The following is a 27,711-nucleotide window of genomic DNA, read 5'->3' on the forward strand; positions in this document are numbered from 1 at the left end:
ACCAAGGAACTCTCAGCCGTGGAAGACGACGAAGTAATACATGAGAAGGGTGGGAATAAATATTGTCGGTGATAAAGAAGGCAGGAAAACTAATACGAAGGCAAGTTCATTACTTTGTTCATACTTTAAAGAGAGCGTGACGGCTTGGATTGTAGATGAAGCATGTGGTATAAACACACATATACGAAGTGAAAACACTATCATGGCTCTACACGCTCCAAGAACAAATGAAGAAGTAAGAGACGCCGCGAATAGGTGCTGGTAACTGAATAACTTCGGAGTTTCACCGCAACAGTAATTGGCGTGGAACATAGGTAACCCAGTCACGACATGCGAAATCGATATAGATCAAGGTGGAGAGCTACACAAAGTGAGGCTTCCTTGGAAAGATATTGTCAGTTTACCATACAACACAGACGGGGCAGTCAATAGACTAATACAAGTTTCGCGTCAAGTACCAGAAAACCCAGATATTAGAGCAAGGTACAACAAAGCTATACATTAGAGTCCGGAGTTGCAGAAAGAACGTGTGAAGAAGGCTACCGAAATTTAAAGTGCTACGTGCCACACCAAGCAGTTATCCGCGAAGGCAGGTTAACCACAACAATACAAATCCTATTTGACGCTTCATTATCGTGATCTCTAGATATGTCCTTGAATGACAACCTTCATGGTGGAGCTAACCTAAATGCAAGTATATTAACGCGGTATACAAAAAAAAAACAAAAACAGTATGCTGTATTTTCGTTTGTTTTCCGCGCCAAGATGTATTGCATTGCATTCCACGCAATACAACAGTCGTTCTTAGCTCAGCGCCTAGTCTGTCGTCCCATTTCGTCCTGTCCACGCGCTGTTTGTTCCCGCCCCTATGCCGCACAGTTGGCCCGTCAGGTCGGTCATGTCGCGGCATCGCTGCGACCTGCAGTGATTGTCTGGGGACAATGGAGTGTTACGGCAATGGACACGACGACTACGTTCCAATTGGTGACAAATGCGAAACACTAGTCTATTTAGTACTGCATTCACTTTTCGGAATTCCAGGTGTTCGAAATTATTCTGCAGCTTTTACTGCGTTTCAAATGTTGCCGCGACAGCAGCTAACTGTTCAAAGCTGCCTCTGTTCGTCAATTCCGTTACCATGACGACAACCGTTGCTGTCAAAGAGGTTATCCTGTCGCCATCAGGCCGTCTCGTCATCCTCAGCTTGAGCATCACCACGTGACAAAGAACAGTTTGTCCGTAAGCGGCATCAATAGGATTTGAAGCCATGTATAACAGCAATGTGTACTTGATAGCCAGACGCGCAAACCTCTGCGCTATCACGGAACTGCTAGGATTAAGCAATTCGTGCAACGTTTTCCAGTGAACAGAATCTGAGAGATGTAGCCTCTGTGCGTGTACCTCAGAAACCAGAAAAAACAATACTGTGTGGACGAGGATGGCACTGCTCTTGACAATACATCGGTGTGTTGGCACGTAATTGTTTGTCGCCATGCTCATGGAAATATCGTCGATGGCACAAAAGAAATGTACAGATAGATTGATGGAATTGAGCCTCAAGCATACGGATGCGCACTCTGGAGGATGTGCGAAGGATCAAGGAGTGGATGGACAACAACGTCAAAAGCATCGGTGGGGTGACGCCCAACAACAATGCTGCAACAACCACTACACATCGGTTTTTATTTAGCAGCTTAGAGGAATCACAGTCGCCAAATGCATAACAAAGCAGCACTGCAAATGTACAGAGGAACAAAACTTTCGCTTAAATCTCGTAGGTCGCACTACGTAATTTTGTCTGTGACAGCGGCTGTAAAACTTTCTCGCCTCATAGTTGAATAACCGCAGCCGGGAGCTTTCGAAACGACTCATCGAGCACAATATGCAAGAAGCCATTGTCACAGCAAGTGCCTCATCACAGGCTGCTTGCGTGTTGAATTACAGAAGCGTGAATTTTTTCAAACATTGAAAGGTTACTTTACACATAAGTGTATCTGAAATGCACAACTGCCAGCACGTTGGGCAGGAAGATACTGGTACGTTGTCCGGCTGAACTATGAAAGAGAATATATGGCTGTTTTCCACAACCTCTCGAGGCTTATCGGACCGGTCACATGACATCTACTTGGTGATTACACAGGAACAAAAAACACGAATAAACATGACGCACCAAGACGCACTGCCTTGTCTCAAGAAGCAGGCTGGAGACGTGGAATTGGCGTTGGGTAAAGTCAAAACAAAACACAGTATACTGATGGGCGACTTCAATGCCAAGGTAGGCAAGAAGCAGGCTGGAGACAAGGCAGTGGGGGAATATGGCATAGGCACTAGGAATAGCAGGGGAGAGTTATTAGTAGAGTTTGCGGAACATAATAATGTGCGGATAATGAATACCTTCTTCCGCAAGCGAGGTAGCCGAAAGTGGACGTGGAGGAGCCCGAACGGCGAGACTTGAAATGAAATAGACTTCATACTCTGCGCTAACCCTGGCATCATACGAGATATGCACGTGCTAAGCAAGGTGCGCTGCAGTGACCATAGGATGGTAAGAACTCGAATTAGCCTAGACCTGAGGAGGGAACGGAAGCAGCTGGTATATAAGAAGTCGATCAATGAGTTAGCGGTAAGGGGGAAAATAGAGGAATTCCAGATCAAGCTACAGAACAGGTATTCGGCTTTAACTCAGGAAGGGGACCTTAGTGTTGAAGCAATGAACGACAATCTTGTGGGCATCATTAAGGAATGTGCAATAGAAGTCGGTGGTAACTCCGTTAGACAGGATACCAGTAAGCTATCGCAGGAGACGAAAGATCTGATCAAGAAACGTCAATGTATGAAAGCCTCGAACCCTACAGCTAGAAAAGAACTGGCAGAACTTTCGAAGTTAATCAACAAGCGTAAGACAGCTGACATAAGGAAGTATAATATGGAGAGAATTGAACATGCTCTTAGGAACGGAGGAAGCCTAAAAGCAGTGAAGAAGAAACTAGGAATTGGCAAGAATCAGATGTATGCGTTAAGAGACAAAGCCGGCAATATCATTACTAATATTGATGAGATAGTTCAAGTGGCTGAGGAGTTCTATAGAGATTTATACAGTACGAGTGGCACCCACGACGATAATGGGAGCGAGAATAGTCTACAGGAATTAGAAATACCACAGGTAACGCCGGAAGAAGTAAAGAAAGCCTTGGGAAGTATGCAAAGGGGGAAGGCAGCTGGGGAGGATCAGGTAACAGCAGATTTGTTGAAGGATGGTGGGCAGATTGTTCTAGAGAAACTGGCCACCTTGTATACGCAATGCCTCATGACTTCGAGCGTACCCGAATCTTGGAAAAATGCTAACATAATCCTAATCCATAAGAAAGGGGACGCCAAAGACTTGAAAAATTATAGACCGATAAGTTTACTGTCCGTTGCCTACAAAGTATTTACTAAGGTAATTGCAAATAGAATCAGGAACACATTAGACTTCCGTCAACCAAAGGACCAGGCAGGATTCCGTAAAGGCTACTCAACAATAGACCATATTCACACTATCAATCAGGTGATAGAAAAATGTGCGGGATATAACCAACCTTTATATATAGCTTTCATTGATTACGAGAAAGCGTTTGATTCAGTCGAAACCTCAGCAGTCATGGAGGCATTGCGGAATCAGGGTGTAGACGAGCCGTATGTAAAAATACTGAAAGATATCTATAGCGGCTCCACAGCCACCGTAGTCCTCCATAAAGAAAGCAACAAAATCCCAATAAAGAAAGGCGTCAGGCAGGGAGATACGATCGCTCCAATGCTATTCACAGCATGTTTACAGGAGGTATTCAGAGACCTGGATTGGGAAGAATTGGGGATAAAAGTTAATGGACAATACCTTAGTAACTTGCGATTCGCTGATGATATTGCCTTGCTTAGTAACTAAGGGAACCAACTGCAATGCATGCTCACTGACCTGGAGAGGCAAAGCCGAAGGGTGGGTCTAAAAATTAATCTGCAGAAATCGAAAGTAATGTTTAACAGTCTCGGAAGAGAACAGCAGTTTACAATAGGTAGTGAGGCACTGGAAGTGGTAAGGGAATACATCTACTTAGGGCAGGTAGTGACGGCGCATCCGGATCAGGAGACGGAAATAATCAGAAGAATAAGAATGGGCTGGGGTGCGTTTGGCAGGCATTCTCAGATAATGAACAGCAGGTTGCCATTATCCCTCAATAGAAAAGTTTATAACAGCTGTGTCTTACCAGTACTCACGTACGGGGCAGAAACCTGGAGGCTTGCGAAAAGGGTTCTACTTAAGTTGAGGACGACGCAACGAGCTATGGAAAGAAGAATGATAGGTGTAACGTTAAGGGATAAGAAAAGAGCAGATTGGGTGAGGGAACAAAAGCGAGTTAATGATATCTTAGTTGAAATCAAGAAAAAGAAATGGGCATGGGCAGGACACGTAATGAGGAGGGAAGATAACCGATGGTCATTAAGAGTTACGGAATGGATTCTAATGGAAGGGAAGCGTAGCAGAGGGCGGCAGAAAGTTAGGTGGGCGGACGAGATTGAGAAGTTTGCAGGGACAACATGGCCACAATTAGTGCACGACCGGGGTAGTTGGAGAAGTATGGGAGAGGCCTTTGCCCTGCAGTGGGCATAACCAGGGTGATGATGATGATGATGACCAAGATTGACCGAAGCAAATAACTTCAAATATTATAACCTTTGATATGCCTCGAAAAAGTCACCATTTAGCTTTTGGCCAAACAGCTGTACACATACGTTTCCATAAAGCCATATATTTGAAATAAATAAACATAAGATACTTGAGAGGTTTGAAGGTCCTTGATATATGCGAAATTTGAAACCATATATAACTGTAGAGTACAGAGTTGTGTACACAACACAGGAGATGCACTTATAAATACATATCTAAACCACTTTTGTTTCTCTAATAATAGAGATTGTATCAGTGAAATTTAAATATTCTTTAAACTTTATATATATATATATATATATATATACAGACGCAACACGTTTGCGCGTAATGCTCTACTTGGCATGAATAAGAAAATTGGGGCAGAACATATCTCACCATATTTGACCGCTCTAATGGGTTAGCAATGAATCAATACGGCGACACCACCCACCGTCGAAAGATGTATGGGGCATGCGTTGCTGCGGGACTGCGCGTTCCCTTTAAGAACACTTGAGGCTATCTAGCAGCGCCGCCACCGACAGGAAGCCTGTCCGCTGGCCTCTGAAACGCATGGTGCGCCTCTGCGTGCAAATGCTGAGAAACGCATCATGCAGCTACAGGGCTGCTCTTGCGCGCTTGGATGGATGGTTGGATGGATGTTATGAGCGCCCCATTTGGAACAGGGTGGGGGGTGGCGCCACCAAGCTCCAGCTATTATACTGCGTGATGTCCTACCTAGGTTAAGAAAGAGAAAAAAACCACTACGAACTCCCACAACCGCATTTTCTGACCCCCTATTGCGAACTTTGTTTTTGTACGTCTACGTTTTTCCTCGCTTCCCTTCATTTCTTCCACCAATCTTCCAGTCGCCTCTTACTAATCTCTATTGCGGAGATGTTTACTTTTCCCCTGCTCTCGCTGAACCCAAGGGCTTCAAGGAGGCCAGTGGTGCCCGAATTGACCGCAGGGCAGATGTCTTAACATTCGCCATCTAGTGGCACTGCTTTCAACTCTACGCGTGGCCTTCGGGACATGAAGTGTGGCACGCTGGTGACTGCGAACGCTGAGAATGGTTTTCTCACTTGCCGCACACTCAACGACGCATGCTCAGAGACTCAAGTTGGAGAGAGGTTCATTTAACAGCGGCAAATACGCGGTGCATCGACGGCGCACTTCGCTAAGGCGTCGGCGTAAAAAAAAGCGTTGTTTGAAAAGCGGTACATATTCACTGCATGCATCGGGTGCCTATCCATGAGGAACCCTTTTGGCGTGGGTTTTGTTCCGCTCATCATCAGAGAAATCTGAAGGCGTCTTTTTCGTTCTTGTTGAGTGGCACATTTGCCGTGGGACCTGTCTATTTACTCGAGCTGGCGTCAAAGTCGTTCATTGAAGAGTGACATACACGTACTGGCACATACCCAGCAAGTGACCCACGTGGACTCTAGGAGGTTCATTAAAGACAAGCAGGAACCGAGTGGCACATATCCAATGCACCAAGTCGGCCTCGAGGAGTTTCTTCGAACAAAGGAACCTTCCCCATTTTGCATGTTACACTGACCTATGTTGGCGCGGAAGGGGTACTTTGAAGAGTGGCACGTATGTACACATAGCCACATACCCAGGGACTCAAGTTGGTCTGATGGTTGGTTTTGGACCCTGTTGCCTCAGCGCAGCAGCCGCATGCCTGTGCAGATTCGACCACGGAATAAACAGTGACCCAGGTAGGGGTGAGAACTGTTAGATGCAAATATACATCAATACAAAGACAGATGCATACAAACATAAGCCCCGGAAAGAGTGTGTAGCAACCTAAAAAAAGGTCAAAACGCATCAAAATGTAACATACAGACTTGTATGATTGTATTCAATCACAACCCTATTTAAATCAAATAATATTCGAGATAAATGGGCAGCGCCTCCCTGCACACTCCCTTGTTATTGCCTCGGATAAATTTCTTACCAAAGACGTTTTCCCAGCTCATGTAAAACGTTCACGTAGTCTTTTTGCATTCCTAGCTCTTCCGTTCGCTCTAACAAGCCCCATTCACGTTGCGAAGGATTGATGCAGAACAGCTTACAAACTTTATGTTTTTATTGGGGTCTATTCACATCCCAAGGAAAGACACGAGGTGTAGACCAACACTGCGAGCAGCAGGGACCGGGCCTCACACAAAGCTCTGACCATACACCACCGAACTAACTGGCGCTTCTTCATTACAGATGTCCGACGGAGAAAAAGCGAGAATCTAAAGAAATGGAAGCGAACAGGGAATCATGCAAGTGTTGGGACTGGTCTACACTTGGTGAAAGTTGCGACGCATAGGCACTGGTCAGAAGATCGCCTTTATGTGCAGGTTGCCGCTAATAAGTGTCGTATAGAATGAAGGAAAGGTCGATAGAAGAGGACATGGAAGCCACTGCCAGACCAGAATTGAAGCTTGTTTCTTCAGGGCTATCACGGTGTTGTTTTTGGATAGGACGACCGACAAGGACGCGAAGGGGTTATTTGCATTCTATTGCCTATTGCGGAGCTTGAGAGACAGGCAAGCATTATGACACACAAATGCAAGACGAGGCGCCACTCGTCGCTCCTTCCCGATGTTGAGATTCGGGAAGTGATGAGGCTCCGGGGGTTATACACACCCATGCATTGTTGCAAAACGCGGCACGATACCTTTTACTGACGAATCCCGGCACATAGAACCGATACGCACCACACCGCACTCCAAGGGCACACACGGCTTCACCGTAGCTAAGGCGATCGTGCGTTTGTCGACGTCCCGATGTGAAGTAATGGTTGTGAGATCACTCCAAATCCACAAGCGGTCACACAAAACACAGGTCATACAAAATTGGTTCCCTACTAACTCCCTCTGAAACCTGGCCGTTGCTATGGTGAAGCGTTCCAAGTTTGCGGGATCGGTTCGGTACATGGACGATTCGCATTTCTTTCCGCCTCGCGGTCCTGACGGGCAGCACGCTTATGGGACCGCCACCACGGGAGAGTGGAAGGAGAGGAAAGAGAATACGCAAGCGCTTGGAACGCTGACAAAGAGAAGGCTTTGCGAGCGTAGACATGGCCGGCTCGGGTCAAAGTGTAGTAAGCGTTCTTATCTGCTTAATATGTGATAGGGGTTTTATTTGTACGTAACATATTGAAATTATTTTTGCAAGTTGGCGGAGTGCTTAAAGCCTAATTCACCTCCGCGACGGGTCGGCCCGATATTTCTCAATTTTCGGGATCGGCCCACGTATGGGGAGAAACACTTGATCTACATGGTTCGGCAGACTCAAGCATTTTTTTCCCCAGAACTTAGCCATATACGGCTTCATTGTAAAACATTGAGGAGCCATTTCACTTTGTGAAGGTAGATGATGAGCAAGGCTGTAGCACATCATGTGGGGTTAGACAATGGCACATGTATTTATTGTCATCATTTCGTAATGCAAGTGACGATAGCTTTGTGAAACAGTCAAGCCTTTTCAGGCTTTTTGTCCCTGCTCGAAACATTTGGCAGATGGTGAATAAAGCTGAATTTAATTACTGTGATATACAGTGATTGGTTAGGTTACAACCTTAGACAAAATCTTGGCTAAAGTTAACTCTATGCGCGACCGTTGTTGAGTAGTTGACTGAATTGGATTGGTGTGCCACTTCAAACCACACTCTCCCAGCTCAAATTGAGTTAACCTTTCTTGTCTCATTTTCAGATGCTCCCATGGAAGCCTGCAACGATGAGCACACGGGTAGCGTCATTACGCATAACCTATGCAAAGTGCGTGGTCATGCAAGATACCTCACTTAGGTGTACCTGGATATACACACGCTGTGGATATCAAAATTCCGTCTTTGGTTTGTACGGTACAGACATCCTCACGGTCGGTGACATCGTGATCTTGTGAGTCAAGGGTGTTTTGTTGTATACACAAGTACACTTCTGCCTTTGTGTATATTGACAATGCCTCCTGCTCGTGAGTTTATGTGCTGTTCACAAAACCACTGCAGTATACCTATACACTTGGAACAATTCATCTTGATTTAATTATTTCATTTCTTATTATTTATTTTTATTATTATTAGGGGCGGACTGCGTGTAGCCTGCTTCACCTCCGCCGCTGGTCTGCCCGGCATTGTGGTATCCCTGGGATCGGCCCACGCTCATCATTTTTGTTCTTGACGGACAAACACGAGAAGTACACGCAAGGCTTGATTTATTTCACTTTATTAATATTAATAATAATAATAATATTATTATTACTTATTATTATTATTATTATTATTATTATAATGGGCCAAGTCACGCAAGCCACTTCCTTGGCTTTGACGGGCCTGCCTTCTGATGTACGATTATTGTAAGATGGCAACAATAAATATTATTATTATTATTATTATTATTATTATTATTATTATTATTATTATTGACGGAGTGCTTGAAGCCTGCTTCACCTCCGCAGGTGGGTCGACCTGGTATTTTGCTACCTCCAGGATCGGGCAACCTTCTTGGCCCACGGACACGACAGATGCATAGGGGCGTAATGGTATACACCTTCGCTGTAAAATGTTGCAAGGTGATTCAACGTCTAGTTGAAGTCGCTGAAAGATGTCTTCCTGGGGGATTGGGGAGTGAGAATAGGATGTATAAAGTTATGGTATGGTATGAAGAACTTTATTTAGGTCCTGAGGGATCAGTCTGGGACTGATGCGGGCCGCTTCCACGTCGGGACAGAGAGGCCAAAGTCCCTCTACCGTCACACAGGCCTATTGGACAGCCCTGAGTTGGTCCGCCAGCACTTCACTGTTCAGCTTCCGCTGCCACCACTGTTCTCCTTGAGAACCATCACCGGCCAACGCAAAGCAGCACAAAAGCACATGTTCTAAATCGAGCCAACCCCCACACTTACTTCAATAGACTGAAATCTCGCAGTCCGGACTAATTTTGTTCATGACGACCGGGTTTGGGTATGTTCGCGTCTGCAGAAGCCTTAATGTAACCGCGTGTGGCCTATTTAATTTAGAATGTGGCAGGGGGAAGGCCCTGCGCCCTAAGTAATAGTGCTTGGTGATCTCATTGTAGGTTAACAGCTGGTCCCTGAACTCAGCAGCGGCAGATCCAGCCCCTTCGGGGAGTACACGGCACACTAATCCTCGTGCCCCCCAGTGCGCCACATCGGTTAGGTTACCCGGGGCTCCCTCCACTGACCCCATGTGCGCCGGGAACCAAGTCACTGCATGCAAAGTGATATCCCTACCCTGCAGCAGTCTGTTAGCCGGTTCCATAACAATTCCCCTCGAGAACGCTTAAATCGCAGATCGCGAGTCCCTAAACATCAAACTCTTCCTGAATCAATTAGTGCTAGAGCAACAGCCACCTGCTCGGCGACCCCAGTATCTCTGGTATAAATGGAAGCGGCATTTCTAACGCTCCCTTTGCCTTCTACCACCGCCACCGGATAAGCATCTACCCCATTAATCCATGCGGCGTCAACAAACGCAGACTCCTCTTCCTGATCCTTTGCCACTCGCAACAAAGCCCTAGCTGTCGCGACCCGCCTCCCTACATTGTGCACGGGGTGCACATTCCGCTGAAAGGGACGAACCATGATATTGGCCCTATGCTTCACGTTCAACTCGTGTATGGGCGCCCCATCCTGCGACACACCCACCGATTTTTCAATTGATTCTAAAATATACCTACTCGCTGGTGCACCTAGCAACCGCCATCTCTCTTCCGTACGCTGAGCCTCGGCAGTTTCATCTAAAGTATTATGCAAATCCAGTCGTAACAACATATATTTTGACTTAGTCACAGGGAAGACCAAGTGCAGCGCTTACGGATTTTCTGATTAAAGCTCCCAATTTATCTTTCTCCCCCCTATTCCAATTTAGCGAAGCTGCCACATACGAGAAATGACACATAATAAATGCGTGAACTAACCGCATCGAGCCTTCTTCTCCTAAACCCCTATGCCTATTAGAGATCCTTCTTATAAGTCTTATGGCTTTCTCCGTCTTCTTGGTAATACGCTGAATGGTTTTAATATCCGATCCATTGGCTTCAACTACAAAACCCAACCCTGATTGCTTCAACTTTGGGTATCAACGACCCTTCCCTAGTAGGGATTCTACTGCAAGGCTCAACTTTCGGTACCCAATCCGTCCACCTACAACCTAGCTTCTTAGATTTGAAGATCAACAACTCCGACTTTTTACTGGAGCACTTGAGCCCCATAAGACCCAAATACTCTTCCCGGAGCACCTTGTACCTATTTTATCCCCAACGCGCTCCGTGGGCATTGTAGTTGCATTTCACTTCCCTGTACTGTTAAACTTTTTCCTATGTTTCAATACATTTATTGCCTTCGTTTATTCATATACCAAGATATTTATATTCTTTTACCGGAGGTATTTCGTGGCCCTGTATTGCCACTGCCCATTCACTGTGTTCATTAAATAAATAACCAATAATATGTAGTTTTCATTTCTCCCGTCGTGTGTTACAGGCTTCACATTGTATGTTGGCCATGAGTTCGGACGGCAGTGGCGGTGAAGACTGACGGCATGCTGCACTAACATTGCCTGCGTAGGAGCCCCGAAGCAGTCGTATCACAACTGCATTTATGAAAGCGCGAAGGCGGCATCGGTGATAAATCGTCACTAAGCACACCGAACACGAAGACACAGTAATCGCGGCGAAGAGTGTCAGAACTCACTCTTGCAGTTCGCTCACTCTTACAGTTAAGCAGATGGGCATTATTGCCTCTCAGGGTTGAGGACGAGAGACGAACGCTGGGAGCATACGAAGAGTAGACGAAAAGCTTAGTACAATATGTGCAGATGTAGTAGGTAACAGTGTACAGGTAGCGGTGCCGAAGAGCGCACCAGACCGGTTTTCTAACAGCATTTCTAACAATGGGCCGGTTCCGCGTTATAGGACCCCTGACCAGGTCTGGTCATTTTTAGCTGACAAGCACAGAGCATACAGTGCGCGCTAATGATTCTGCTTAGAAAAAATTACATCGCCATGCGCCGCCGGAAAGTCTGAAATTGCAATCCGAAGTCCGCTTTCCCTTTCCCTCACGGCGATCGCGCTCCAAAGCGGAAGGTGACGTGTTCGTGTCCCTGCGCCTACGTGCTCGTGTCCGCACTGTAACTTCGTGTGACACGCGACCTCGATAATTATTCAAGTCAACATCTGTTATTTGTGTGATCTGTTGCTTGAATTGACGAATTGAAGTTTAGAGAAATAACGGAACATAGGAATGGAATGTCCGCATGTTTTTTTTGTTTTACTTCACACCGAAGCAAGAGAAATGGAACTTCCGTTTCGTTAAAAAATTAATTAAATTATGGGGTTTTACGTGCCAAAACCACTTCCTGATTATGAGGCACGCCGTAGTGGAGGACTCCGGAAATTTCGACCACCTGGGGTTCTTTAACATGCACCTAAATCTAAGCACACGGGTGTTTTCGCATTTCGCCCCCATCGAAATGCGGCCGCCGTGGCCGGGATTCGATCCCGCGACCTCGTGCTCAGCAGCCCAACACCATAGCCACTGAGCAACCACGGCGGGTTTCCGTTTCGTCTGCTTGTTCCCACGGTCGTGCGATCACCGGCGCAGGTGCCGAAACTATGCCATTTTCTATTGTGTTCCAGCGCGTGATCACGCTCTGCGATCCGCTTATTCTGCTTCAGTATTCGTGTAGCACTGAAGTATAACGCTAGTCATGTGTCCTAGTGCACAGAGCGTAAAGTCGTGCTCTTCGCGGCACGAGGCAACAGCTCGCGCGTGATGCCGTGAGCGGAAGTGCGCAGCGCCGAAAAAAAAGCGAGGAGAAAAAAATTAAGGCAGGGCCTGTGACGTATGCGTCGCGCGATCCTCGAAGTCCGGTATGGGAGAACGCAGGGAAGGAATTTCGCTTGCGCAGGCTAGACGGGGTGAACTCCAATGCGAAGCGTCTTGCTTGGCAGTGGAGCTCGCCTGCTCAAATCATGGGTTCGCGGCGTTTAAATGTTTCTATCCCGGCAATTAATGAGCCGATTTGGAAAGCTTCTGCGACAGAAAGCGCCCTAAAGGTCATGCAACAACTAACAGCGTATAAGCAAAATTTGCTATAGGGCCTGGTAAGGGGCCCTTATGTCCCCTTGACGATCTGTCGTCTGCCGGAACGAGGCGGGGCGGGTGCTGACGTCTCCCGCGTTGCATTCCCCTTTTGTCGCGGCAGCAATCTTGGTGCAGCACGCCACTGGATTCCTCAATTCGACCCACAGGAAGGAGTCGGCAGCTTCACGGAACTTTGCAGGCTGTCAGTGATAAGGGCAACCACTTCAGGAGAACAAGAGGGAAGGGCGGAGCGCCCGCTGCTTCGTTGATACGCACGCCGTGTTGCTCGGCAACACCTCCGCCGCCAGAAAATGGATCCAGAAGTCGAGCTGTCTGACGCAGCTGGGATTGGATGCGCTAGTTGAGTGACGTCGTTGGTTGATTGGAGGGATAGGCTTTGCCGCTTTTTCCGCCGGTGGTCTTCCCTGCTGCTCGGCTCTGAGAAGGTCGACTGGAACGACCGAGAATGAACAACGCCATACCACTCTGGCCAAAGGAAGCACCTTTGGAATGCTGTTCTAACCATCAAACCAAAATCACTGAACAAAGAACTTTCTGAGATCTGGCTACGCTAAACGAAATACAACGAAACAAAAAAGGTTTCCGAACAACACGGGACACGTATCCGAGACAAAATTCGAGATACGGACCTTTCCTTTATAGTTAGCGGGTGACAGTGTTAATCAAATCAGAATTATTTCATAAGCGATTATCGACGGTAATGCGGGCAGGTTGGTAAAGACAAAGGTTGCCGAAGATTACTCAATTTTGCCCCCGAGAGTCAGGACGCAAAGGCTGATCACGGGTAATTTGTGCGCATCGGAGACACTTCCCAATATTACAGAATGACATCGCCAACCGAAATAACCCTCCGCTTATTGCCGTCCAAAGGCACGCGGCAAAGTGATTACCACCTATTTAAAGCCCAGAAGTGGCCCTATCAAACTAAGCAACAAATACTCAAACATCCGCGAATGACACAAAAAAACAACGGTGAATATAAATTCTCTATTGATATTTGCAACTGAAGAATACGATACGTAAATCAAATCACAATTGAAATTAAGGAATTAGGCTCTGCCTGGCCTACACATACGTAAGTACAACAAACAAACGGAAACGCTCACGCGTCTTCTGCTGGAGCGTTGAGCCATCAGTTCTTCAGCAGTTTCATGGAACTTTGCAGATTGTCAATAACAAAAGCAACCACTTCGGAAGGGTTAGGTGGGAGCGCGCGTGGCATCGATGAGAGACACGCAGTGTAGCACAACAGCATAAATGTTCCAAGGTATTTTCGTCATGGAGTGCATGCGACAGAAACCTCTATGTTCCGTTATCATAAGAAGCCAACAAACACTGACACCAAAGTCACCACAGGAAAAATTACTTGGCCTTAAAAATAACCGTGTATTACATAACGAGGGTGTCGAATCTGGCAACATTGATGCCTTCCGTGCACATGTGCGGGTTTATTGAACAGTTGCCTTCACCCCAAAAAGACCACGTACTCGTGACGCCTGCAGCACAAAGGATGTCCCACATCCGCCGGCAAGGTTTGTGAGTGGTGGCGCTGGCTAACACTTCCAGGGTTCTAGTAAGAGTCATAAATACCCAAGATTGTGGATGGGGAAACGGCGCCGCGGTAGCTCAATTGGTAGAGCATCGCATGTGTAATGCGAAGACGTGGGATCTTTCCCCACCTGCGGCAAGTTATGTTTTGATCCATTTTCATTTTCATTTATTTATAATTTCTTTAACTCATTTAGTAAGCACAAGTTTTTTCCCGTATTTTGCCCTTGGTGTCAGTGTTTGTTGGCTTTTTATGATACGACTAATAGATATCGGGCCCCACGGTTACCCCCTTTTCTTCTCGTTTATTACGTCTGGAGGGTCTCGAATCCGGCAGCATTGGTGCAGTCAGGCAGCATATGTGGGTTCATTAACGGGTTGTTCTCACCGAGGAAGATCGCGTACTCGTGACGCCTGCGGCAGAAAGGATGTTCCACATCTGCCGCCAAGGTTTGTGAGTGGTGCGCTGGCTAACACTCCCAGGGTTCTACTAGGAAACATAAATAATCAAGGAAGTGGATGCGGAAACACCGCCGCGGTAGCTCAATTCGTAGAGCATCGCATGCGTAATGCGAAGATTGTAGGATTGTTCCGCTCCTGCCGCAAGCTTTTCTTTCATCAACATTCATTTGCATTAATTTATCGTCTCTTTATTTCATTTATTAAGCAGAAACAATTTCCCTTATGTTGTCCCTATGCTGTCCTAGGTGTCAGTGCTTGTTGGCTTGTGATCATATGACTAATAAATATCAGGTCCCTCGGTTAGCCCCCTTTGTTCTCGTTTATGTTCAAGTATGTATTACTAAAAATCCCAGCTTTCCAGTCTCCTGTACCTTACAGAGCCCGTAAACAACACTGAACTTGAAGGCGAGCACTTTCAGTTCAGCCTTCGCTTCTCGCCTGACAGATGCTCTCTCGCGGACGCGTCCCTTTCTAGAAGACACGTCTGGACTACGTAAGCGCCCAAGGTCTCGTTGGCGTGCAGTTGTTCTTTGAAAGCCCTAGTAACTCCAGCTTATTAGGACTCTGTACATTTTGGCTACACGCTGTTGCCGGCACAAGCAGAACGCACAGCACGCTACAAGAGCTGAAGGGAGTTGATAGCGAACGTCAGCCAAACCAAATGGCGATGGATATCCTACGAGCGACGGTACGACGAAGGCGCTTTCAGGGATTGATCGGAAGTCCTTCGTATTTGGACCAATGTAAAGCTTTTGACCTAGTGACGTCACAATTGATCATGTATTGGCATTATGATGTGTGATGAATGAATCGGAAAAGGCCGAAGAGGAGCACACGATTATTTTCTTTATTAGCGAAATTGGTTTAGGGCCATTTAAAGCTTACGTGCTGCTGTTAGGACCATGCGATTTGTCTTTGCAGTGAATAATAAATACAACGGTCACTGCAGCATAGTAATAGCCCAGTGACACAGGATCCGCCTCTTTTGCGGCAGATACGGATATAAGAAACCTGAACGGTCAGAAATCTCGTAAGAACCCGTTTTCCTTAGTTCCCAGCAGCTGAGAGCACCTCAACATTATGGAAGCCAGAAGTTCAATACGGGCCTCAGTTTTTTTGGCGTCTCGAACAGATGAAATTCAGGTGTAAACAAAGAAATGAAAATTCCATTCAATACGGCCGAACGCGTTTTACAAAATAAATAAATAAAAAAATTATATGTCTATTTCCAAGCAAAACTATTCGATCTGTTACGAAAAAACGAATACATTTTGCGACAGAATAGCAAGGAATCGAAAGTATTGTTGGTCTCCATTTCATGTATTGAAGCTCTAAACACCGCCTACTTAAAAGTAAGCAGAGTGCTGTTGCCTCATGCCATTTTTAGTTAAAACTGTCTGGAGCCAAAATCCTTGTAATGAAGGCAACATAGATTTTCGCATCATGTTTGGTATTTGCTGATATTGCTATTAGTGTAGCTTGTTGTTGGGATGGAGATTAATCTTTATTGTTTGCTTCCGGGAAGTTTACCAAATTGCTCCATCTTAACGTATTAGTACCGGAACTGCAGAAGGAATTATTACCACATTGTGTGTATGGCAATATACTCGTATATCAGCTCATTCTATTTATATTTAGCAACAAGCACTTTTGGCCATAAAGGAGACTAAGCAAGACAAAGTAGTTTCAGTACGGAAGACGCTTGCACGTGATAGGAGCCACTTTTTCGGTACCTGAAAATAAAAGGGAGAACAAAAATGGCGCTTCGTGGCGGGTACACCATCCTTCTCCCTGTTGAGCTGTGGATTGACATAATATATAGTCACGCGGCCTTATTTTCTCCGTCCTAACTACGCTTCCGAAAGCGAAGTGGCCCACTGGAAGTTGCAGTGCACGAGGTTGCTTTACTCTTTTTAATATAACTGAATGCTGGGCCACACACACGCTTACACACACAAAAAAAAAAGGTTTGAGAACACAGCCTTTACCATTGTTAGCTAAGTGGGAATTATTATCCATATCAAGTGATTAGGAGATACGCCTCTAGGTAGCCGCAACGCGAAGACCCGTCTCGCGTATGCAAGCTTTGCCTCAATTTAATGACCATACGCACATCACAAATACTTTTTTTGCATTTACCACACCTTGAGATTTATTTAAAAGCACAAAACCTTTTCTTCTTTATTGTTTTTTTATTTATTTTATTTGTGCAATACTGTCAATCCCGTCAGGGATTATTCTGCGGTTAGCCACCTGTAGCTTCGCTGAACATAATTTCATATTACACAGGTGGTCGTGGAGGTCCTTCACCTACGCGTCGGTGCAGTGGTTGACTCTGCCATACATGTTGTTTTCCACCCGGCGTTTTCAATTAGCCGGTGTTTGCTGTGCTTTCAAGTGCGCATCTGCGGTTGTCAATGCCACCGGTACGTGTTCCATGCCGTCTCTGAGCTTTCCAAATTCCGTTGCTTTTACTGCGGCAGCATTTAAGAGTTTTAAACACGGCGTCCCTAACGTACTCGGTTTAACTTAGGCGTCCCTTCAGCTAGTATAGAACGCGGATACAATGAGTAGTATTTTAACGTAGTGGCTTATGTAAGGTTTAAACGTACACCGCGCCATCGTGGTAGCTTTTGTCGCTGTATGTGGTCAGTGTACGTTGTCGTTTCATTCATTTTGATGAGACTGCGCAATATCGCATGTGTTTTAACATAGTTGACTGCATTGAGAGCATTCGGGTAGGCGCTGGAGCTGAGGTCCAAGCTGTAGAAATGGCTAAAGCCTCCTGATATTCCTGTATGTTTTACGTTTCACTTGCTACTATGTTTATTTTTCTTGCACTCTGCCTAGTGTCGCTTAAGTTCGATTTTATTCTCGTATATCTGTTTCTTTTACTGGGGACTGCGACTTAAGTGGATAACCCGGATAACCTGCACACCGAACCCTGCTAAAATCGCAGATGCTCTCCTGAGGTCTCGGTTTGTTGATACTCGTATCAGTGGAACCTGGCTGAAATACACACCTGTATAGCCGTACGTATATATATATATATATATATATATATATATATTTATATATATATATATATATATATATATATATATATATATATATATATATATATATCTATCTCAGCGTTTCTCAGCGTTTTTGTTGTTCAAGTTCGCACGTTTACGTTTTCTTGTCGAGCGTTCTTGCGTACGCGTGGGAATGATCCGGCGGCTGGCAGCCACGCACGCACGAATACGCGTGCGACTGTCGCCTCTTGAACAGATTTTCGCTTGAAGCCTGTTCATGCATTCAGGCGATGCGCAGCGTCACTTATTCCTGGAAAGCATGCTTAAAGGCAATGATATAACTTGGCACCTGAGCCTGATAATGTGACATTGTTCTTCAAATCTCGCGCGCTGACTTTCGAGTGCCCTAAAGTGAAACTAGAGCACCTATCTTTATGGCAAGAAATTAGTGAAATATTTCACAGTACGGGAAGTGCTCCACAAATTTTTGCGTTGAAAATATTGCATCACAGCCAATAATTCGATGTTGGTTTCAATTTATGGCAATTTATTTCATTTCACTTTATTTCAATTATTAAAGCCTCAAAGCCTGCGAATGCTTTAAAGAGGGGAGTGGGTTACAGGTAAACTCAAACAGTAAGTCATAAAAGAGAAAAATATACAACATAAAACACATTTTGACAAATAATTCAGTAGGAATACAATGAGCCAATACAAAAGCTATTACAAAAAAGGACAAGATATGCAACTACATTAAACAGCATTCTAGCAAATAATGTTGGTTAAGGCATCACGAAACAAGAAATTGTCGCTCATTGATGCAATGTTTGCGGGGAGGTGGTTCCACCTTAGTGACGTGGGAATTACGAATAGTTTTCTATCTTCTTCAGTACGGAAACGGGCGATGCAAAGCGGGGCGAGGAAACAAGCAAGCGAAGCATCTTTCTACTAGAACGACGCTCAGATAAAAAAAGCAGTAATAAAAACCAGCTTTGCCCTGAAGCTTGGATTCACTGTCTTCCGACATAGCTCGAGGCCGCACAGACTGCCATAGTTTCTCCATTCCCCTATTTTTAACTTCTTCTTTATTCTTTATATTTTGTTAATTTTCTATGTGTTGCCTGTTCCTGTGCCGAGGACAATTCCATGTAACCTCTATTAATAAAGGACCTGGCATGGGGCCTGTAAGTTAGAGTACGAAGAAATGAATTAAGTGAAACGAAAGCATGCTTTTTCTGTTAACGTCAAGCCTATTAGAAACAAATGTGCAAGGTGTTGCGGAAGCACAGCCAAGCGCGGGCGTACTCCGTTGCTATAGCAACGGCAAAGACACCCGAGCTTGGTCCAGCCGCGCACGCACACTATCGGCTGATTGGAACATCACCCCTCCTCATTTTTCGCCCATGCGCTGTGCCGTCTGACGAAGGCGCCGCCGTCAACCGGCAACCAATGTTTCAGGATCTGTCTCATCCACGCAAGTGGAGTGGGAGCTCCTACTTTACTCCATGGTCCTAATCCAGTCTGCGGTTCCGGAACCTCCTCCTGTATGTTATGTTCTATAATAATGGCATATAGCAATAGTATTTGTTTGTTATTTTCATTGCCATCATCACAATAATCATCATCATAGTTTTTCTGTACACTGTGGTCCCAATTTGACATGCCCATTGGCACGTAAGCACTAGCCGGGTGCCGCATACTCAGTGGCGTCAGTGGAAATTACATTTAACTGCACTATCTTCCGGATTAGGGCACGAAGGAGGCTAATGACAGCTCAGAAACAGGCATACCCAATACGGGTAAGTGGTGGTAACCTTTCAACGAAAACATTGTCTGCAAAACATGCCGGCAGAATGAACATTGCATTTATAATTTTGTAAGGGTTAACTCACGCATTACGACAAGACACGTACTGCCGATTTCAGCGACGAAGATGCTGCTCAGCAACCGTGGGGTACATGGCAGAGAGAGCCTAATAATTGGTACTTTGATTTAGCATTGAAACATGTGAATTCATAAGAAACGACGTGCTTGACCTTGTATAAATGCGCCACCGCACTGTTGGATACGTGCAGCGAATTTCGGGGACTACAATGACCTGTAACTGATTTGTTCATCGTCAGATAAAATATGCGGCGTCGTACCATCGACGCCGCATCTTTTACTAAAAGCTTTGTGCTATATGTGCAGATGTAGTTGGTAATAGCGTACAGGTAGCGGTGGCGAAGAGCGCGCCAGACCCACACGGTGGCTGCTTTTCTAACAACTTTTCTAGCAATGAACCGGCTCCGCCCTAAAAGTCCCCTCACTAGGTCTGGCCATTTTTAGTTTAAAAGCGCAGATGATACAATGCGCGCTTACGTCCTTATCTGCAAATGATTGCATCGCCATGCGCCGCGGAAAAGTTTGAAATTTCAATACGAAGCCCGCTTTCCCTTTCCCTCGCGGAGACCGTGCTCCAAGCCGGACGGTGACGTCCTTGTGTCTCTGCGCCTACGTGCTCCTGTCCGCAGTGTCATGTCGCTCGTAGTGACATGTGACTTCGATAATTGTTCAAGGCAACGTCTGCTTTTGTGCTATCTGTTGGTTGAATTGACGAATTGAAGTTTAGAGGAATAACGAAACACACAAACGGAATGTGTGAGTATTTTTTGTTTTGCTTCGCACCGAAGCAAGGGAGATGTACTACTGCTTCGCCTGCTTGTTCCTACAGCCGTGGGATCACGTGCGCAGGTAGCGAAGCTGCCATCTTCTACCGTGATCCAGTGGGAAGAAGACGACGATTACGAACGCACATGTGCGAGCACGTCGGCTCCCGTTTATACAAACGTATTGGATCAGAATTTTTGCCTCAGCGCACAGGAACTGTGCATCAATCGACGCAGTTTACTCATAGCAGGAAGTGGCTACCAAAATCTTAGCGGTGGGTGGATTTTTCGGACTTTCCCGATACTTTTCCACTGCACGCCACGTTGGCGCGCCGACACGGCTAACGGGCCAAACAATACGGGGAGGTCGGGTAGGCGGCGAGCCTAGGGCCAACGCGTCGTTAAGCTAGAAAATGGCGTCCAACGCCAATACCTTGGTTGTGAAAGGCATGGAAATCAATCCGGAGGAAGTGGAGTGCTCAGGCTGGTTCAAAGTCTTGAGCAAGACGAATAAACTTGCCGAGCGGTGTGATTCTAACGCGCCCACGTCAGCTAAAGGAAGCGGTAATGGCGGGGCCCACACTGCCGCGCCATAGAACGTATTGAGACGAGTCGTGGAAGCTTCCAGAATCGCGAACCTTCCTAGGGGTCACTTTTAGATAATTATACGGTCTCGGGGAGGGTAGGATGTTAAGAAGACGGACGTTAAATATCTTCAAGTCTGCGCTCGCCAAGGCGGCTTCCCTAATAGCGGAGCAGGTGTTCGACGACACGTTGTGTACGAACCCCTTCCAGAACGTTCTCGTGTGTGCCATGCCGTTCGAGGCGAACGCGCACGCGTATGCCAAGGTTTACCGCATCTGTATAGCAAATATCGTCATAGAAGTGGCTGCCTACCTGGCTGAGTCGTACGACACATGTAAAGGAGTGATCCTCGGAATCAACCTGGATATTTGTGACGCAGAACTGACGGAGATGATCGTCAACCGGAGAAACCCTGCGCTCTCGGTGTTCGAAGAATCAAGAAGACACCAACAGTGATCGTGTTGTTCGACGGACCCAAGGTGCCCCTAAACGTCGTGCGTGATGGTGTTCGCTACCCTTGTTCCTTCTATCGCAGGCAAGTAGACGTTTGTTATGCGTGTGGAGAATCGGGCCACAGGGCCGACGTTTGCCCGGAGAGCGTAGATTAGAAAAACATGCCGCGGATCTGGCATGCTCACACCATCAGGATGATCACTAATGTGATCCCAAGAGCAGCATCTGTGGTGGGGCACACCAAATGGCAGACAGCAAGTGGAAACAACGCTTGCAGGTGTCATACATCGTGCGCCAAAGACGGCGACGCCGCAGGCGCGCACGGCAAGCGCAGCTGGCAGCAGCACCACGTGGCTTCGACACAGCTAGCGGAGCAGAAGCAATGACGGGAGAGAAACCCTTCTCCTCCCCCCACCGCAACATATCGGCATCGAGAGAGTGCTCCCGTTCCAGAGGGCGCCCCGGCAGCAGATGGCGCTCGCGCTCCAGAGGGCGCGACTATAGCAGCAGACCCTCCCGTTAGAGAGGACGATCGGGCTCCAGGGTTCGAATCCAGGGGCCAATGTCCTGGGCGGACAAGGCCAGGATGAACATCCCAAGCGGCAAAAAGGTAACACAGGGCACCTTGCCGGACCATAAAAAGGCAATCTGAGATTGTATTGCTTAAGAAAGAAAATGCAGAGCTTAAAGGGAAGCTGAAGAGTCTGTCGAATTCAATAAGACGCTCATATACGGATGCGGTAACCTGACAAACCATGTAGGTAAAATTTGGGGTCTTTTTTCAATTAGGAGCGACGTAATCGTCGGTTGAAATTGCACTGTAGCTCCGCCCCCCGTCGAATGCCGCGCGCTGCTGCTGACGCTGACGATGCGAGCGGAGACCGGAAACCGCAGTGTTGTGATGTCAACTCTAATGTTTCGTTCCTTCGCAGCATCCGCGACCGTGCCTCACCGCGCTTGTTTCTGCGTGCGTGCCATCGTAATCTGCTTCGATCGACCCTGCATTCCTTTGTTGGTGCGTCTGCGTTTATGTAGAGTGGTAGTCAACGTGCGTGGTAGTCAACGTGAGTGGTAATCAACGTGAGTGGTAGTCAACGTGTAAGTCAACAGATGAAGGTCACTACACGTTCTGCATGAACCGGGAAGCTTTTCACGCGTTTAAACAGTCTTTGTAGATTGCCGACAGCTTTGTATAGCGCACAAATGCCGACGATCGCATCCCCGCTTACGTTCCACGAGGAGGCATGCCGGAACACAACACTACAGTTGTTTGACCGGAAACGAGCTCACTACATCGCCGAAAGATCGGCGAGATCACTAGATCGCTTTGCAAAAAACATACTCACCAAAGAGCATTTCCAACACGAGGAGATACCAAGACTTTGCTTTCGTTCGCGTCGAAAGCACTGCTCGCACCAGCATCGTTTGCTTCTTCGAGAGGCCGGCTCTTCGCAATCGGCTCGTACATGTAGGGAGTAACGCCGAACTCCTCAGAAACGCACAGTCTCTCTAAGTTTTCCATTACCGTCTCAAAAAAACAGCACCAAACTACCTGGCACCGCGTTTCATGTGTAGCGGCAGCGGTCGGTTACTAGAGTTGACGTCACGAGGCGCCCGACCAATCACAGGCGGAAACAAGACGCGCGAGCTGGGCGTGTCCGCTGCTGCAATTTTCGTCGAAATAAAATATATTTGCGCTTTCTTTCGCTCAATTTCGATACGATATTCGAATTCGGAGGGTTGAAAGCCATTATGTAGAGATGTTCACTCATTTATTGTGGAAAACCTTTCAGCTTCCCTTTAAAGAGGGACTACGAACGCTGAGGTCTGAGTTCGAGCTCTTCTGTAAGACGCGGGAACCTCACGAAGTAGCCTTACCCGTCGTGGTTCAAGCAGAAGGGTCGAATAAGCGCAAAACTACCCCCCCCCCCCCCCAGCGACCACGTAAAGAGAACCCATGCAAACTGACATTGGCATGTGTTCGCTCAGGACCCCAAGCCAGAGCCATACTCGCCTCTTTGACGGCAATTGAGGAATCGCTCACTCAGATAAGAGAGGCCTTAGCCATTGAATCTAGCACTATCGAGCTTATGGACTGTAACATCTACCACCTAACACATAGAATTGGCATCCTCGAGTCTAAAATAAAAATGATAGGCTCTAACAAAATTAAGACCATCACCACTGGCAGAATTGCAAAAGCCAAGAACGTACAGCAGGATCGCGATAACGCGAGTTCCCTTTAGGCTATGCTAGTTCAGTAGAAATCCACATGGTGGGACAAACCGGAAACATAATTATCTGGCAGTGGAATTGCGCCAGCTTCTTAAGGTGCAAGGCTGCTCTATTGCAGCTCATCAAAGCACAAGCGTCAATGCGGCACGTCCTGCTCTTGTAAGAAGCACTTTTTGAGAAGGTAAATTATCCGGCAACTTTCGGTTAGCAAAAAGGAGAAAATCGCAAAGGTATCGCCACATTCGTCAGGAAACACGCATCTTTTCAAGAGCACGAAGTCAAAATTCGTAACTTGGACAAGAAATCCGGTTTTCAGGCACCGTTTATTGAAATCATCCCCCACGGAAAAATCCGACGTAACATTTTCATTCTCAACTTATACAGCTCTCCTTCGGTTTACAAGCATAATTTCTGCTCACCACAAAATAGGGTCGCCACCACCGCGAATTCGCAGCCCTTAATTGTCGCAGGAGAGTTCAACGCTCCCCACCCCTCCTGGGGTTATGTATCACGAACAAAGAAAGGGGCCATCCTAGTTGCAGCGAGTACAGACCTAAACGTAACGCTGGTCTCAGACCCACGTTTCCCCATAAGGCTGGGAAACTCGGTCACCAGCGACACGACGCCTGATCTCAGCTTCACTAGAAATGCGGTGGCCAAGTAGTTCAACTTACAGGAGAACTTGGGGAACAACCACTACATAATGGAACTCAGGATGGAAATAATAGCAGCTCCCCCCAAAACCTATAAATGCACAGACTAAGATCTCTTTAGGAAAATAAAAGGTGAAGATGACGCAGTATACGACAACTTCAGTGAACTGCTTGTACAGATCCAGAAAGATGTCGAAAAGGCCACCAAGGACATAGTTACAGATTTTGATGCCCCTGGGATGGGCGCAAGGTAAGCGCACCTCCTGGAAGCCACAGGCTCTGTCCTCGAGAGATGGAAAACACAAAGACTCAATCGCAGGCTTTGGAAAAAGATTGAGGAGCTCAATAAACAAAATGAGGAGCAGTGCTCCGAACTTAATAAACAGGAATGCAGCGACGCCTGCTCGGCAGCGGATGGAAAAATGCGCAAAGGCGGCAAATCGACCCTCTTCAAACATGATGGACAATCCAAATGTAATCATAGACAAGTTTTAGACCGATCAATTAATAAGGAAAAATGGAAGGCACCTCAGAAGCCTCCATATTTCTGAAACTAGCCAACAAATACCTTCCACGTGTCCAAAGCGCAGGTTCTCCTCCCCTGCCCTCAGTATGAGGGCGCGCCTGCCCCAGAACTGGACGCCGCCTTCTGCGAAGTTCAGATCAGAGAAGTGCTGCACAATCTAAAGGGAAGGTCTGCCCCAGGTCCCGAAGGAGTTACAAACCAGCTGTTAAGAAATTTCGACGACAAAGCCATTCACGCCTTAGTGAAGGAGATAAATGGGGTATGGGAGGAGGACGTTGTATAGGAGAGTTAGAAGAAGGCCGCAGTGGTCCTAATACCCAAGCCAGGTAAATCACCCAGCTTGGAGAACATCCATCCTATCTCCCTTACTTCTTGCATTAGTAAAGTAGCAGAAAATGCAGTGCGTAACAGAATATGGAGACATATCAAGCGGAACGAACTATTCCCGTATAATATGGTTGGTTTCAGGTCCTTGCTTTCAACGCAAGATGTCATGCTCCTGCTCAAAACACCGATAATCGACTACCAAAGCAAAGATGTAAAAGGGGTCCTCGCACTGGATCTATCCAAGGCCTTCGATACAATTACACATGAATAGATCCTTGAGGAGATATCGGCCTTGAACTTAGGGGTTAAGTCCTTCTTCGTTGCATTCTTCCTCGAGGCAGGGCGGCGGCAATAATGTTGATACAATCAGTCTCAGAATCTTTCCCACCCGGATGACGGGGTACTCCCCAAGGGGCAGTTATCTCATCTCTTCTGTTTAATATAGCCATGCGCAAGTTGTGGAAAAGACGCAGCAATTCCTTAGGTAGGTCATGCATTATATGCCGACGATGTTACAATCTGGTGTCCTGGAGAACCGGAGCGAACGGTCGAACAAGCTCTACAGGAAGCTCTGGAGGTTACAGAGCCATTCTTGGAAGGTACAGGACTGGCACTCTCGCCTGGAAAATTGGATTGCCTGCTGTACAGACAGGCTAGACGAGGTACTACGACACTCACCCCACTCGATCAGGTGCCCATTAGTGTTCGTACCAGAGATGGACACACCATCCCGAGAGCAGACTCTATCAAAACCCTAGGACTTTCAATAGACTAAAAGCGCTGCAACACTAAGACAATAGCCCATCTCATCCCGAAAACGGATAACCTGCTTAGATTAATTATGAGAGTGTCCAACAAGAAAGGCGGTATAGGCGAGGATATACTCCTTAGGTGTCACCATGCTTTCTTCATGAGCCATGTTTACATAGTCGCGAACATCAGTAGGGCGTAAACGGAAATAGATAAATTAGACACGCTCATGCGCAAAATTATCAAAGCGGTGATCGGCGTGCCAATCACGGCTAGCACAGACAAACTCATAACGTTGGGAGTACACAACACAACTTCGGAGTTAATAGAAGCACAAACATCAGCACAAATTATTAGATTATGAAACTCCAAAGCAGGCAGAAGACTGCTGGATGCGGCAGGCCTCCGTCCTAGCTTCAATCAGGGAGATACCACGCAACTTGATATTCAAACAAGGAACTCCATTATTGTCGACCCTTTTCCAAGAAGTGTCCACCCCCAACACAATAGAGGTCGAAGGTTAGCGAGGGCTAGCGCTTTCTTAAAGAACATATCTTGAACAGAGGCCTTTGTTGACGCGGCGCGGAACGCTAGTGCCATCAAGTTTTCCGTAGCAATAGTCAATGACCGGCGAGAACTCCTCTAGACAGCCTCGCTGCTATAGCTCTCGCATTACTTGACACAAAACGCACTACGGTGTACACGGACTCCCGAGCAGCCGTTAGAGCGTTCGCATCGGGACTGATAGCCAAAGAAGCAGCCAGGATTCCGAACACCCCTGTGACATTGTTCACCACATAGTCTGGTTCCCCACTCACACGGGAACAGACGTATTACCGGGTCACCTGAATCACAATGACATAGCCCAGGACCGTGCGCGAGGTTTCATATGCCGTGACGGGATGGTGTCTCGGGTGAGTTCCGGAGAGCTCGTCTACAGTAATCCTCCATTTTAAAGCTTTTTGTGCGCAAACAAACAGGGACAAAGAATAATGGCAACACAAGGACGAGTGAGGCAACACAAGGCAACCCAAGAAAGCGCTCGTCCTTGTGTTGCACGTATTCTTCGTCCCTGCTTGTTTGCGCACAAAAAGTTTTAAGATGAATCTGTTCCAACTAGGCCGACTCGCAGTGATCCTCTATTTACTTTAAACGAAATCACATCCCAATAAAAGAGAGAAGAGGCAGAGTTTATCCTTCCCCCATCATAAGCTCAACAGACCACAAGCTAGCACGCGGCGCATGCTCCAGACGGGGTCCTACCCCTCTAGGGGATTTCTGAAACATGCTCCACCCGGACATTGATCCACTCTTCCCAGATTGTGGCAATGAATATTCCTCATAAACTCACATGCTCTGGTATTGCCCTGTGTTACATGATTTTAACCGAGAAGACAGGACGAAGGCCATCACAGACCAGAAACAAGACGTCCAGCTCCTCGACCTCCAGAGGGCCCGTGAATGAGCAGAGAGGCAAGGCGTCTCTGTTTCTATATGGGACTAACCAACGGCTGGGTAGGGACCTACCCAGCAGGCCCCCTACCAAGCTTCACAGGTATCCAATTTAAGTCGTTTACTACTACTACTACCAGCGCGTGATCATGCTCTGCGATCCGCTTGTTCTGCCTCAGTATTCGTGCAGCAATGAATTATACCGTTAGTCATGTTTCCTTGTGCACAGCGCGCCAAATCGTTCGCT

General features: G+C 46.8%; 2 non-coding genes across 2 annotated transcripts; both read left to right on the forward strand.

Moving 5' to 3' along the window:
* The first annotated feature begins 7,751 nt into the window (after positions 1–7,751).
* On the forward strand, positions 7,752–7,940 carry LOC126523106 (U2 spliceosomal RNA). Its single transcript, XR_007597593.1, has one exon. It is a non-coding gene; the product is annotated as a U2 spliceosomal RNA (small nuclear RNA).
* A 6,483-nt stretch (positions 7,941–14,423) lies between these two features.
* TRNAT-UGU (transfer RNA threonine (anticodon UGU)) lies at positions 14,424–14,495 on the forward strand. Its single transcript has one exon. It is a non-coding gene; the product is annotated as a tRNA-Thr (tRNA).
* The last annotated feature ends 13,216 nt before the right edge of the window (positions 14,496–27,711 follow it).

Source organism: Dermacentor andersoni, chromosome 6 (genome assembly GCF_023375885.2).
Source record: "Dermacentor andersoni chromosome 6, qqDerAnde1_hic_scaffold, whole genome shotgun sequence".
Taxonomy (NCBI): domain Eukaryota; kingdom Metazoa; phylum Arthropoda; class Arachnida; order Ixodida; family Ixodidae; genus Dermacentor; species Dermacentor andersoni.